Genomic DNA, 10,893 nt, shown 5'->3' with positions numbered 1-10,893 from the left:
CACTGATGGAGAGACTCAGGAAGAAGTTACAACTTTTAGAATGCAACTGGACGTTTCTGAATGGTTAGTGGATAAATTTATGTAGTTGCTGTGGAGTTGATTCAACTCATCGACTAGCATGTGCCGTCACGTTAATCTTTTGTGCAAAATCAGCAGTAAATTGACCCTCGTTTCCCAGACCGCAACATGGTGTGGCCCACATCTGGTATGTGGATTACACGAGGACCAGATGTGGGCCAGATCTGGGCCGACACTATGTTGTTGTCAGGGTTGTGAAGCAGTCCGGCATAAAATGACGGCATGGTAACAACACGCTATTACTACAACTACCTCTTCTCTAAAGCAGCCCAACACGGCCTCGCCCCCTTTGTTGTGTGTTCCCAGGGGTGGGGTTTATGTAAATTTTGGGGTTTGTGATGTCACCAACCCAGGAAGAAGCTCATTCCTTAAAAAGGATTGAACTTTGAGCTAACATTGAACTAATTTCACTAAAAAAGAAGTTAAATCATAAACAAGGATGATCTTAATACATTATTTGTTTATTAACATTTGCATTAAAGGGATAGTTCACCCAAAAATGAAAATTTGATGTTTATCTGCTTACCCCCAGTGCATCCAAGATGTAGTTGACTTTTTTTCTTCAGTCGAACGCAAATTATGATTTTTAACTGCAACCACTGCTGTCTGTCAGTCAAATAATAGCAGTAGATGGGAACTTCAACTATAACAGTAAATAAAACTTGCTTAGACAAATATAAATTAAAACCTGCGGCTCGTGACGACACATTAATGTCCTAAGACACGAAACAGTATTTATATAATTTTTTACCTCTAATACACCACTATGTCCAACTTCGTTCAGCTTCCTGTTAGTGAGGTCAAAAAACGCGTTCTGAAGACGGAAGTGATGTCTCGCCCATATACTTCAATGAGCGCGAGACATCACTTCCGTTGTCAGAGCGCGATCAGACCTCACTAGCCGGAAGCTGAACGAAGTTGGACATAGTGGTGTATTAGAGGTAAAAAATGATACTGTTCGGTTTCTCGCACAAACCGATCGTTTCGTGTCTTAGGACGTCAATGTGTCGTCACGAGCCGCAGGGTTTAATTTGGATTTGTCTATGGAAGTTTTTTCGACTCTTATTGTTCAAGTTCCCAATCACTGCTATTATTTGACTGACAGACGGCAGCGGTTGCAGTTAAAAATCATAATTTGCGTTCGACTGAAGAAAAAAAGTCATCTACATCTTGGATGCCCTTGGGGTAAGCAGATAAACATCAAATTTTCATTTTTGGGTGAACTATCCCTTTAATTGTGCATGTGTAATGGGGGCAGTTTGATCCACATTGCTGCATGTGAGCTTGGGCAAAATTCCTGTTTGCACGCTGCCACCCACAATCTAACACAATTTCAAACCGTTTTGGGGCTCAGTGCATCAGATTCGCATATGGTCTTTATAATCGCTGAGCAGCGAGTTTGGTTATCACAGATGTTATCATCTCTCAACAGATGAGCTCCATTAAACAAGAGCTATTCCTCTGGTGTGGGGGAAAACCAGCTAGAGCGAAGCAACTATAGCCAGCTCATATAATTGTGACATCTCTGTCTTTGTTTCTCATATTGCCGTTACATTTTTTATTTGCTGGCTTGTTAAATGACAATCGATTGCCTTCCTTTAACACGAGCTGGAAGACTCGCTTTAACAGTGACGTTTTAATGGAGATTGGAAATTTAAAGGCATTCTCTATTGACTCACACTTGGTCAAACAAGCCTTTCAGGGCACTTGTCACCATGAATTTTGTGATGAACTGCGCCTAAATGGAAGAAAAACCTTTTTTTTATCTTCTTGTTTTTGCATTTCCTGCACTTTAATTCAAATCACAGCCCTGCAGAAGGTCACTGCTCTTTTCTTTACATAAGAGAATTGTGCTCGGGTCTCTGTATTTTTGGTCTTTCCTGAGTAAACAGTGCCGCAGACAGTCCCTGTTTAATGGCGCTGCCTGGTGTCATATAATGTCTCTGCTGCCCCCGAGCTCTGAATTTGATAATGACCCACACTGCCTCAGAGTTACACTGCAACACTTTAGTACGATCTGTCAGCTGCAGAAAAGACTGGCTGTGTGTTTTTCAGATATTCCCGGTTAATGCATAGTATGTTCCGTTATAAAAATCCATACCGGTCATCCAGCCAAACCTGACAGCAATAGCACATTACTGTACATATTCAAGCAAATGTTTAATTAAAGTCTACTTCTTGTGATTACTTTTCAGCTATTAATTACACTGACAAAGCTTTGAGAATACTTAAGCCTTAATTAAGGCTATTCTTGATAGACTATCAATGACCATTAGCAGAATCCTATGAATCATCTCCAATGCATTGCTGGCACAGAAACTGCCTACACTGAGATGACTGCAGGAAAGAGAGGAGGAGGGGAAAGCGTTTGCTGGCATTGATACTGCTTGGCTTATATTTAGTGAACCTACTAATGTCTCCACCCTGTAACTACAGAGGAAACCCCTCTCAGACCTTCTGCCCAGTGTTATTTTGTCATTGCTTCTGTCCATCTGTCCATATATACTGACTATTGCTTAAATTGAGAATAACTACTAAAGGCCTGTTCACACCAAGAACGATAACTATGAAGACACTATAACAATAACTATATTAAAGTCCACACCAGCAGACAATATCGTTTTATTTATACTAAGTACGCACTGCAGTTTTGTCATCTAGGGCTTTAAATGCTTGAGCTCTTTAGAGCAGGACGGATTCTGATTGGCTGTCAATGTTATTTTTTCTCATTGCAGCTATTATTATATCATTATAGTGTAGTATAGACTCTGCTACATTTTTTGAACTATATCTTTATGGGTTATAGTCATCATTTACTCACCCTCATGTTACATGCACCCTCATCCTCACACTTCCAAAACACAAGATATTTGTATGAAATCTGAGAGATTTCTGTCCCTCCATTGACAGTCTACGCAACTACCACTTTGTCATTTCAAAAAGTTCATAAAGTGATCGTAAAACAAATTCATATGAATTGAGTGGGTTAGTCCAAAATTTTCTGAAGAAATACGATCGCTTTATATGATTAACAGATTTAATTTAGGCTTTTATCACACATAAACATTCATCAACTCACACATCAGTTGTGGTAAACAGAAGCGCAAGCATGTTTGCTTGAGCGCGAGAACCAATAAGGTTCATTCTCGTGTGTTACGCATCACGTTTGAGCTTCCGCAAGAAGTGAGGTTTGTTCTCACGCATCAAGCAAGTACGGTTGAGCTTCTGTTTATGTTTGCGTATGAAATTTGGACTAAACCTAAATCATATGGATTAGTTTTACGATCTCTTTATGAACTTTTTGACGTGTCAAAGAGGTAGTTGCGTAACTGTCTATGGAAGGACACAAAGCTTTTATTTGTGTTCCAAATATGAACGAAAACTATGCAGGAAGTAATGCAGGACTAATGAGTAATACTACATTAACACTTCAGCTACTACTATTAACTAATATAGAAACAAGCTTAACTTATCAGTAAGCAATATCAAATTTAGGACTAAGATAGTTCCTTATTAGCTAATCAATAATTAGAGAATGAGATTGGCATCATTAAAGGGTTAGTTCACGCAAAAATGAAAATTCTGTCATTTATTACTTACCCTCATGCCGTTCCACACCCGTAAGACCACAAATTGTGTTCTTCAGAACACAAATGTTGAGAATAAACTCGTTAAATTATGAGAAAAACTCATTACATTTCGAGAAAAAAGTTGGGAAAAAATGTTGAGATTAAACTCATTAAATTATGACTTTATTCTCAACATTGTATCTCGACTTTTTTCTCGAAATTTAACGTAATTTTTCTCGTAATTTAATGAGTTTATTCTCAACATTTTATTTCGACTTTTTTCTTGAAATTTAGCAACTTTAATCTCGAGATAGTTTTAATTTTTTATTATTACTTGGCCCTAATCCTCTTCTGTATTATTAAACTTTATAATGAACAATTATTATAAATATTCAATGCAGACTTTACAGTGACACTCACAACACTACACTTGCACCTCCTTTGACTTTCATTAGCTGTGTGCCGTAATGAAGTGCTCAATTCACAGTGGGCTCATTTGAAGTAAATGGCTGTCTGACAACGAATCTATCTCACTGAATTATTACTGGCCTCCTGGAAAACTTGAACATTTTGTTGGAAGAGCTTGCTCCCCACTCCAAATAACTCCATGGAAACATACACAATACATTTTTATTTGGACCTTATTAATGATGCAAATTATCGATGGCTGAAATGGTGGAGTTGTGTACATGGATCTTCAGTGCTGAGGAGAGGGTATGCCTGGATGCTTATTGGACTAGAACATTTTGAAGAAACCATTAGAGTCTTTCTTAATGTGAATGCTGCACTGCATGAAATTGTGAACAGACCAATGAGATCAGTGAATTCAGATATGTAGTCTTTACTGCAACAGTGACTAACATAAAAGCTGAAATCTACCTGATTGGTTCACTTAATAAATTAATTTTGGTTATATACCAAATCTAAATACACATTATTTTGCCCCCTTTTAGAGCTTATGAAAATGAATTGGCAGGGCGTTAGGGCGCATTAGTGATTGTTCAGACGGCAGCCCACCATTGTGGGTCAAATTTCAACCCCATACAGTAATGTCTGAGCTCAGCATTGAACCTTGTCGCATAATATGAAGAATCCGTCATTGACATAATTTTGCTAATGTATTCATCTGCATTGGCATTCTAATCACATTGCTTTTTTCCTGATGGAAGTCCAAAAATATAACAAGATTTTAAATAATATGCAGGCAGAAATGAATCTCAAGTGAGTATGCATCATGCAACCACAACAGAAAGATTTTCTTCAGTTTGTAAGGGCGTATATAGGGAGAACAGACAGTTTTGCTACTCTCTGGAGGTTTTATTGTGCGAAAGTGATAAAGCTTTAAAAGCAAGGTTATGAGCAAAGGTGATAATATTTCCTTTCCAATCATTAGCTCCTAAATTTTGCCTGAAACCAAGCTGTATCTTCCGGCAAGACTACCCCGGCGTATCAGTTTTAGAGGTTGCTGTATTTCTGCCTGGTTTTTCTGAAACACAACGGCGGTTCATTAACTCCCAGAGTGCCTTTAGCAAAAGATCCCGCTGGATTGTGTGGACAAATAAACTGTGGAGTCTGGCTGACCTTTACGGTTCTCACATCCATGATCATTTGCTTCAGGAGAAGACAGTCATTCAAACCAACTAAATTAAGATTATGAGTAGTGAGCCAAGATCTTTACATCTGCTTACACTGAACATTTCACAACAGTAACTTTGAAGGTCAATTTTCTTAAAGAGATTTGACTCTTTTAAAGGCACAATATGAAATTTGCCACTAGAGGTCGATTATTCAAAACAAAGGTGTAGTTTGATGATGCCTTGATTTCGCGGAATCATGGGAGGTGTTGTTGTAAGGACGCTGAGGCGGCGTTAGAATCCATGTGCAGTGTTTTAATAAAATCCACAGCAAACAAATCCAGAACAGCAGGCAGTAAATCAGAAACGTTAAACAGGCAGGGGTACATACACAGATAGGCAGTCCAATCCAGGCAACAGAACAGAGGGCAATCCAAAAGACAGAGAACGGGAAGAACAGGCAATGATCATACACAAGAAGGCAGACAATGGCAATGGGAATAACGCTCGGTAAGGCAGACAGGCTGGCAATAATTCGCGAGGTAACAATGGTGGATGCCATGCTTAAATGTCCAACAAACAGGAAGTGACAGGTGAAGCAGAAGCATTCGGGCGAGGGCTCCCTCTGCTGGCGTGGCGTTACAGAATCCCCCCCCCCTACGAGCGACTCCTGGCGCTCTGCGAGGACGTCCCCGTGGTCGTGGTGCTGGACGATCGGGTCTGGCTCGATGAAATTCCTCAATCAATGAAGGATCCAGGATGTCGTGGGCCATTACCCATGATCTCTCCTCTGGTCCGTATCCCTCCCAGTCAACCAAGTATTGGAGCTGACCCCGTCTCCGTCTGGAGTCCAACAACTCCCTTACCGCATATGCCGGGGTTCCATCAATGTCCAGCGTTGGAGGTGGCTCCCGGTTTTCGACATTGGGGTCAGCATCCGGGTGGAACGGTTTCAGGAGAGAAGCATGGAAGGAGGGAGAGATGCGATAATTAACAGGAAGCTCGAGTTCATAAGTGACCGCATTAATCTGTCTTAAGATTTTGAATGGGCCTATGTACCGTGGACTGAGCTTCCTGCTGGGCAGCGGTAACTTGAGGTCCCGTGTGGAGAGCCAGACCCTTTGTCCAGGTTGGTAGGGAGGGTGTGGGCGTCATCGTCGATTAGCTTGAATCTCCTGATTCCTGACAGCTCTGCAGACGTACATGAGCGCTGTCCCACACTCTCTCACTACGGCGAATCCAGTCATCGACTGCAGGTACAAGTGACGGTTCTCCAGACCACGGGAACATGGGAGGTTGGTATCCTAGCACGCATTGGAACGGTGTAAGACCAGTGGATGAGTGCCTCAATGAGTTTTGCGCATACTCTGCCCAGGGTAGAAATTCTGACCACCGATGCTGCTCACGTCCACAGTATGTCCTGAGGTATCTGCCGATCTCCTGATTCAGCCTCTCCACTTGTCCGTTCGATTCCGGATGGTAACCTGAAGTCAAACTGACATTAAATGTCCAATTGCTTACAAAATGCTTTCCATACCTGGGAGGTGAACTGGGTTCCTCGGTCTGTAACAATGTCTTCGGGGATACCGTAAATCCTGAAGACGTGGTGAAACATCGCTTGAGCAGTGTCCATAGCTGTGGGGAGACCTTTTAGAGGAATGAGTCTACAAGCCTTAGAGAAACGGTCAATAATTACTAGGATTGTGGTAAATCCATCAGATGGGGGTAGGTCGGTAACAAAGTCTACTGATAGGTGTGACCAAGGTCTCTGAGGTATGGGTAAGGGTTGTAGTAAGCCAGATGGTAGTTCTTTTGGGGTTTTTGACTGTGCACATACAGAACATGACTTGACATAGGTTGCTACATCTTTAATCATAGACGGCCACCAGAATGAATTTTGTGTGAGATGTAGTGTGCGTGAGATACCTGGATGCCCAGAACAGAGTGACGTATGGACCCACTGCATGACTCGTAGTCGTAGCCTGGAAGGAACATATTGCTTGTTAGCAGGACAGCCCTGGGGTGCGGGTTTGTTGCGTTGTTCCCTTTGAATTTCATCCATCAAGTCCCATGTGACTGGTGCTATGATGATAGACGGTGGTAGGATGGATTCAGGTTGATGGTCCGCCAGTGGATGGTCATGTCTCCTGGAAAGAGCATCTGCCTTGCTATTTTTACTACCAGGACGGTAGGTTACGGGGAATTGAAATCTGGTAAAAAACAAGGACCAGCGAACCTGGCGAGGATTTAATCTTTTAGCACTCTTGATGTACTCAAGGTTTTTGTGATCAGTGATTACCTGGAAGGGGTGAGTGGAGCCCTCCAACCAGTGTCTCCATTCTTCAATGGCTGCCTTCATAGCCAGTAGCTCCTTGTTTCCAACATCGTAGTTACGCTCAGCGTCCATGAGTTTTCTAGAAAAGTAAGCACAGGGAAAAAGCTTGCCCGTGGCACTGTGAGAGCACTGCACCTATTCCGCAGTCAGAGGCATCTACTTCCACTATGAATGGTAAGTTGGGATCTGGGTGTTACAGGATTGGTGCAGTGGTAAAGCTGTTCTTGAGGTTAGAGAATGCCTGTGTAGCATGATCAATCCATTTCAACTTTGACGGTTTACCTTTTAGTAGGGAAGTCAGAGGTGCTGCTTTAATGCTGTAGTTACGTATGAAACGTCGGTAGAAATTTGCAAATCCTAGGAAGCGCTGAAGCTCCTTGACCGAAGTAGGTTGGGGCCATTCGGTGACTGCCGTGATCTTAGATTTATCCATTTCCACCCCTTGATGGCTGACGTTGTAGCCTAGGAAAGATGTTCGTTGGACATGGAATTCACATTTTTCTGCCTTGACATACAGTTGGTTCTCTAATAGCCTGGTAAGTACAGTTCGGACATGACCCTTGTGTTCCTCTTCAGACTTGGAATAGATCAAGATATCATCGATGTAGGCCACTACATATTTGTTCAAGACGTCTCTGAAAATTTCGTTAATGAAAGACTGAAATACAGCAGGTGCATTGGCCAGCCCATACGGCATAACCTGGTACTCATAGTGCCCCCTAGTGGTCAGGAATGCCGTCTTCCATTCATCACCTTCCTTGATTCTAATGAGGTTATATGCACTTCTCAAATCTAACTTGGTGTAAATTCTCGCTTCTCTGAGCTGTTCAAGTGCTGCAGGGACTAGTGGTAATAGATAACGAAACTTGACTGTGACATTGTTCAAACCTCGATAATCGATGCATGGGCGTAGTCCTCCATCCTTCTTTTCCACGAAGAAGAATCCTGCCGCGGCTGGGGAAGTGGTCCTGGTTGAAATTGCTTATTTCTCTGAATTTAAACATTCTTGGAAACATTTGGGATAATTTAACTACACAAGTCAACAAAATATATACTTACAAAATATATAATCTTACATATTGTGCCTTTTAAGTCTGAACAACATGACATCCTACAGGTATTTTAGTCCATTACCACAAATAAAATATAGACAAAAAAAATTTTAATGCATGAAATGCCAATTTGTTTTAATGTACTTTATTCAACCATAAATAATGTAATCCAGTTAATGTGCAAATTCTGGCATATTTCTATCAAATGTTTCACTAATTAAAACACCAAAACAAACAAAAAAAAACTACAATGATGATTATTTGGACATTGTACTATGGTCATACCATGGTATTTTTTAAATGTTGCATAGACATACTATGGTATTCTGGTAAAGTTTACTATGGTTAATGATTATCATTCCGTATCATAAAATAACAAAGTATGTTTGTTTGTTTTTTTCAAATGAACCATGGTCATACCATGATATTTAAGATATTTACCATATTTTGTACATGTTCTACATGTAAAATGGCATCTTATTCTTTCATATAAAATACCTTATACATGCAATGCCACATTAATACAATCATTGTATATCATGATATTAAAATATAGCAACTGATATTTAAAATACCTTGGAGTACCATGCAAATACCTAACTGCTATATGGTAATCATTCAGTTTCATGGTACAGTATATATCAAAGTTTTTTCTTTTTAAATATAATCCTACCCATGCCATTATATTTCAGATATTTACCATGTGTTTTTTTCATGTAAAATGCCATCTTATTCTTTCACTTACATTATTTTTATTTAATTTACTATGGTGTATCAAAATATCATGATGTTAAAATTGATATAGCTATTTATATTTAAAATACCTTGGAGTATCATGCAAATGCCATACTAGGATAAACATTCAGTGCCATGTTACAGTATATCAAAGTACCATGTTTTTTTTTTTTACTCTATTTAAACGTAGCCATCATCATGCCATTATATTTAAGAAATGTACCATGTTTTTTTACATGTAAAATGGCATCTTATTCTTTCACTTACATTCTAAATACCATAAAAACATTATATGGTAATCATTACCATGGTGTATATACAATGATATTAGCTATTGATATTTTAAATACCTTGGAGTACCATGCAAAGGCCATGCTATATGTTAATCTTTCGGTGCCATGGTACAGTATCTATATCAAAGTACCGTGGTATTCTTTGAAATTACCAGCTGATACCATCATATACAGGGCATCACCACATGGTTCTCCATGATATTTTGCTTCACATTACTGTAGAAATTGGAGATTCTCCATATCTGTGTTTTTAAGGTACACAGTGCAGGTTACATAACAGGAAGTGACTTTGGTGTGGTCGTAATGAGTGGGAGAATATCAGCTGCTCGGCCAGCTCAGATCTTGGTGGAGTGAGGCGTGAGGAAGAGGAAGACTCCACTGCTTAACAAGCCACAGGGGGATAGATGCCAGCCTACAGCTGGCCATTAAGCCAACTTTATTTATTTATTTATGAACATTCATTATTTTTTAAGGGAAAAGATGAAAGAGGGCTAATATTCACACACACTGACTGCACAACTCTCGGATAAGGATGTCAGATACACACTGCAGCGAGATGTTCTACTAAAGGAACGATCTACTAAAAAGCACCTCCAAAGAGCAGCACGCTGATTCGACATCTTAGGAAAGCAGAACGTTTCTGTCTGTTATCTATATGTCTGTTCTGTTATTTAATATATTCTTTATCTTTGCGGCTTCTGAAAACATTTTTGAAATCTCTTGAAAACAGAATAATAAAGTCAACTAATAAACAGACACACACACGCACGCATATGTCAAGGGACTTTGCACACATTCCGTGTTTTATGGGGAATTTTCATAGACATAAGGATTTTTATACTGTAAAAACTGTATATTCTATCCACTAACCCTAACCCTACCCCTAAACACAACACTCACAGAAAACTTTCTGCATTTTTACAACTTCAAAAAACATAATTTAGTATGACACACATATTGAATGTAACCCCTCACTCAGGCCCTACTTGCCCCACCCTGCACAGGCCTCAAACCTATAATATTATATATATATATGTATATATATATATATATATATATATATATATATATAATGTATGTATATGTGTGTGTATGTATGTATGTATGTATGTGTATATATTTTATTTATATATATATATATATATATATATATATATATATATATATATATATATATATATATATGCACACATAAATATATATATAGAAAGAGATTTCACAAATTAATAAAAATAATTGTACAAAAAATGTGTTTAT

This window comes from Chanodichthys erythropterus, chromosome 10 (genome assembly GCF_024489055.1).
Source record: "Chanodichthys erythropterus isolate Z2021 chromosome 10, ASM2448905v1, whole genome shotgun sequence".
NCBI lineage: Eukaryota > Metazoa > Chordata > Actinopteri > Cypriniformes > Xenocyprididae > Chanodichthys > Chanodichthys erythropterus.
Note: the sequence above shows the minus strand (reverse complement) of the source record.